This window comes from Gracilinanus agilis, chromosome 3, assembly GCF_016433145.1.
Source record: "Gracilinanus agilis isolate LMUSP501 chromosome 3, AgileGrace, whole genome shotgun sequence".
In the NCBI taxonomy this organism is placed as follows: Eukaryota; Metazoa; Chordata; class Mammalia; order Didelphimorphia; family Didelphidae; genus Gracilinanus; species Gracilinanus agilis.
Window position 1 is genome coordinate 269,173,353 of NC_058132.1, and position 5,746 is coordinate 269,179,098.

A 5,746-nucleotide genomic window follows, 5' to 3' on the forward strand; every position below is an offset into this window, starting at 1 on the left:
AGGACCTCTATTTCCTTGGTATTAATCATCAGCCCAAAAAATCAAACAGATGTTTGATTGGAAAATCAAATGAGAATCAATCGATGTTTTGTTGTATCTCAGTCTCAGAGGCTGTGCTGAGTGCACAATCATCTGCAAATAGAAAGTCATACACCAGCTCTCCTTCCACTTCAGTCTTGGCTTGTAGCCATTTCAAGTTAAATAATTTATCATCAGTGTGGTAGTTGACCTTGATGCTGTTTTCATCCTCACTGAAGGTCAGAGCACAAGTGCTTTATTGCAAAACTCAGACAAATTGAAGTAGTGAAACCATCAGACCATATAGATGACGTAAATAACATCCCTTATGAATATGAAGTGCAGTGATGAATATATTAATAGGTTTAGATTTGATAGATAGAGTGCCTGACAAACTAAGGTCAGAGGTTTGCAATATTATACAGGAGGCAACAACAAAAAACATTCCAAGGAAAAAGAAGAAGAAAGCAAAATAGCTGTCTAATGAGATTTTACAAATAGCTGAGAAAAGAAGGAAAGTGAAAAAGAAAGGAGAAAGGGAAAGTTATAATCAATGAAATACAGAAATTCCAGAGAATAGCAAGAAGAGATTTTTAAAAGGGTTTCCTTTTAAAAAGCAATGGCAAAGAGATTTTAAAAAATAGGAAAATGAGAAAAACAAGATATTTTCAAGAAAATCAGAGATATTAAGGGAATATTTCATGCAAAAATGGGCATGGAAAAGACAAAAATAGTAGGGACTTAAATGGAAGTAGAATAGAACAAGAATATGTAGAAGATCTATACAAGAAAAAGATCTTGATGGTAGTGTGGAAGACATGGTAGAAATCTTAGAGACTGAAGTCAAGCAGTCCGTAAGAAGCAATGCTAATGACAAGGCTAGTGAAGATGGTGGAATTCCAGCTGAGCTATTTCAAATCCTAAAAGTTGTTATTAAAATGTTGCATTCAATATACCAGCAAAAATTTGGAAAACTTAACAATGGACATTAGATTGGAAAAGATCAGTTTATGTCCTGGTTTTAAAGAAGGACGACAAAGAATATTCAAATTATGAGACAATTGTTCTCATTTCACATGCCAGTAAGATTATGCTTAAGACTCTGCAAGCTAGATTTCAGTGATATGTGAACTGAGAAGTACAAGAATAGGATGGTTTTTGAAGAGATAGAGGAACTAGAGTCCAAATGATCAACATTTGCCGGATTACAGAGAAAGCAGAGGAGTTCAGATAAAAGCATATACTTGTGCTTCATTGACTACACAAAAACTTTTGTGTGGATCACAACAAAATGGGGCAAGTCATTAGAAAGACAGGAGTGCCAATCATCTTACTTGTCTCCTTAGCACCATGTAGGCAGGCTATGAAGCAATAAAACATGGAATGACTGATTGGTTTTAGATTGTAAAAAGAGCCAGGTTGTATATTGCATCATGTGAAATGCTGGGCTGGATGAATCAAAAGCAAGAATTAAAGTTGCCGGGAGAAGTAGCAATAATTTCAGATGTGAAGACAGTACCACTCTGATGACAAAAAGTGAAGAAAATCAAGAAACCTCTTGATGAGAATGAAAAAGGAGAGTATAAAAGCTGGCTTGAAGCTTAACATAAATGAAACCCCCAAGATCTTGTCACCTGGTCCCTTCAGTTCCTAGAAAAAAGAGGAAGAAAAAATGGAAGCAGGGTTAGATTTTATATTCTTGAGTTCAAAGATCACTGTAGATGGTGATCACAGCTATGCAAAAAGATACTTGCTCTTTGGAAGGAAAGTATGGCAAGTCTGGGCAGCATACTGAAAAGCAGAGCATCGCTTTGCTAACAAAGTTTCATGTAGTTAAAGTTATGGTTTTCCAGTAGCAATGTATGACTGTAAGAGTTAGAAATAAGAAATGCTGAGCACACAGAACTGATGCTTTCAATTGGGTACTTGGAGAAGACTTTTGAGAGTTCCTTAGACAGCAAAGAGGTGACATCAGTCAATACTTAAAGAAATTAATTCAGACTATTTACTGGAAGACCAAGTACTGAAGTTGAAGCTTAAATGAATTGGCCACATAATAAGAAGGCATTGGAAAAGACATTGATATAGGGAAATGTTAAAGGCAAAAGGAAAAAGGTATGGCAGAGGATGAGATGGATAAATAGTATCAGGGACACAAGTATGAACTTGGACAGACTTTGAAAGATAGTGGAGGATAGAAGGCCCTGGCATGCTATGGTCCATGGGTTCATAAACAATTGGACACGACTTAACAACAAATATATGTATGTCTACATGTATACACACACGTACACAATGCATTCCAGGCATATACACATGCATGTGTAATCACACATGCATAGGTACATCTACATATTCACAACACACATGCATCATACATGTATCAGAACGTGTGTGCATATGTACATGTGTATGTGTGTATACATACTCATACATGTGTTTTACACACATGTGAAACCTGACCAACAGATGGGAAAAGCCTGACATCATATGCAAAGTTCCAAACCTAAAGTGCCCAACCTCTGTAATGGAATGGGGGGAGACACCATCTTTGATCACTTCTTGGAGGCTAATCTTGGTCATTATAATTTCACAACATTCAGTTTTAACTTTTTTGTTCTTTTTGTGTACATTGTCGTAGTCATTGAGAATGTTGTTCTCCTGACTCCTTACTTAACTCTAGTCCATATACAATTTCCTATATTTCCCTGTATCAATCACAGTCATCATTTCTTACAGTAGTGCCATATTCCATAATACCCATATATCCAGTTTGTTTAGCCAGTCTCCACTGAATGGGCATCTACCTTATTAACATTTTTTTTTTTGCTACTTCTAAAGGTATTGCTATAAATGTTTTGGTGTATATGAGGCCTTTTCTTTTCTTATTTACCTCCCTGGGGGTATGTTCCCATGATTTATTGCTTTTTTAAGGGGTGGCAGCAGAGCTAACCTCTTTTCTTCCTGTTCTGCTGAATGAGATTTAGCTGAGCTGCTGGTCATAAAGGAAATTCTCTTCTTCAGAAGAAGGAAGCATTTGTGATGACTGGAGATAGAGAGCAAGAGACAAGCAAGTGTGTCTGGATATTCCTGAATCCATGTCCAGTATTTTTTTGAACTAGGTCACATTGCAACCCTGGAGTGTACAGTATGAGAATTATTACTCCCCATCTAAAGATAAGAAAACTGAAATTAAAAGACTAAGAATGATAGCATGTTTGAGCTGTAGAGGATCTTGCTGATCATCCTATCCAACAACAGACTGTCTGTCCTTTGTGTCTAGAATGGACTTTCTCTCCACCTCCATTTCTTAGAAACTCTAATTTTATCCACAGGTTAGTTCAAGTTCAGGTGTCCCCTTCTACATAATGGGTTCTAAACCTGGGACTCTCAAAAGGTCCCTAGATATAGATAGATTTAGGGGCTCTGTGAACTTGGATGGGAAAAATATTACATCTCTATTTTCCCTAACTTCTAACTGAGATTGAGCATTTCCTTCAATGACTAAGCAATGTTATTCTAAAGGGGATCCCTAGGCTTCACCAGATTGCCAAGGGGGTTTATGTTATCTCAGAAGTTAAGAATCTCTGATCCATATGAAGCCTTTTACTCCACCCCTTTCAAATATCTCACATCTATTTTGTATATAGGATAGGTACAATGTCAACTCTCCGCTATACTGTAAGCTTCCACAGTCCTTAGGCTCAGACTAATAAGGCTGAAGCACAAAAAGTAGCTAAGAGAGAACCCAAAGGAAAACTAATCTATATCTTTGCCACATCAGTACAAAGGCTTATTTTTTCTTTTTTTTAATAATTCTGCCAGCCTTAAATCTCTACTGCATTATAGAAAAAGTATTACCCAGTAAATAGATGATTGTGTTGAGTTGTGCAATATCCTGTCGCCTTCTTTAATGTGCCCTAAGAAGCAAATTTTGAACATATTAAATAGTTTAACTATCAGACTGTTTTCTCATGATAAACAGCAGTGCTTTAGAGCAATCCTTGTGTCTCTGACCTTGAGGCACATAATTTGTTTAAATAAAGAAATATTGAGCCCTCAGCTTGTCTCAGCCTGAGGCATGTCTTTCTCCTCCGACAGTGCTTCCTCACCAGCCAGGTTAGTTTGGGTGAAAACATTGGACCTAGTAATGACACAATGATTCATACCTGAGTCAGGAATGGGAAGTTGAGTCATAGAATAGCATCCCATTTGAGCACGGTTTAAATGTGAATCTGGATTTTTTTGAGAGTTGGTGATTGATCCTATACTGTTATTTATGTCACAGGAGCTAACCATGGTGGTGTTTTGCTAAATTTACTGAGGGATGTTGTCCTGGTCTGTTATTTATAGCTACTATATTATTGCCTCTCTGTCTGCAGGTGGCAGTCTTCAGTTGAGATTCATATGCTTTTCTACCATGCAACTGGGGGCAAAGTACAACTACAACTTTGGTCTCAAGCTTTTGGTATGTGATTAAAACAAATCCATCATTCTTGGGAAGGGAGAGGATAGGAACTGGGTCAAGTAAATATCTTAAGATGTATCTAATGGCCAAATTCCTACACTGGATACTTGCCTTCTTTCCAAACTTCATGTAATTGGAGTCCTACCTCTCCCCACCTCCTACCCCTTAAGCCAGTATTTCTCTCTACACCTAGCAAGTGACAGAGTTGGCACTCCAAACTAAATTTTATTCTTTCCATTATGCCACATTGCCCTGGGTCACACCAAGCCAGGATTAAATTCCTGTAGCACACACTAAATGTAATACCAAGTTTCTATGAACTTTAAAGCTAATAATATATTAAATAATATATCAAGGACCAGTGATATCCTCAGGATAGGAATGTGAACTCCCTCTACTGATGCAGATTGTAATTCGTCTTTTATTTATCATCTTAGAGAGTTACCTGAATTTCAGAGGGCTGTGACTTGCCCTTGGTCAGGCAGCTATTTCTAAGTAAGATTTGAACTTGTATTCTTTTTATTTTTTTTAAACCCTTACCTTCCGTCTTGGCATCAATACTATGTATTGGTTCTAAGGCAGAAGAGTGATAAGGGCTAGGCAATGGGGTTTAAACGACTCCCCCAGGGTCACACAGCTAGGAAGTGTCTGAGGTCAGCTTTGAACCCAGGACCTCCCATCTCTGGGCCTGGATCTCAATCCACTGAGCTACCCAGCTGCCCCCTGAACTTGTCTTCTTCACCAAGTCTAACAATCTAGTTGCTATGCTGCATCGCTTAGGAGAATAAAGGAAGTATATTTAATTTCTACCTTAAGCTGTCTTGGAAGTGAGCAATCTAATCACCAAGTGGAGTTTTATCATCCATTTGTTTGCACAACATTGCCCCCCTCCCACTAGAAGTCAGGAAAACCTCCATCAACTGTCAGATATCTTTCTCTCAGGCCAAACACAAACTCTTTAAGCAGGATCCTAATATGTCTGAAGATTTATTTCACCCACTGAGAGCAACTGAGGTTTCTCTTGCTTAGCCTGTGATGAATTTTATCTCAACTAAATTATCCTAGGCATCCTAGGAGACATCACATTTGTTCACATTCATATCACTGTCACCTTCTTGGAGAAGCAGTGACTCACAGCAGGGCTATATTTTTTAAAGGAAAAATGTGTTTAATTATTTTGCTTGCCTGTATCCCTTGAATAACAACATGTTGTCTTAAACTCCTGGTGACATTCAAAATAGCTTGAGAGGCATGATGACG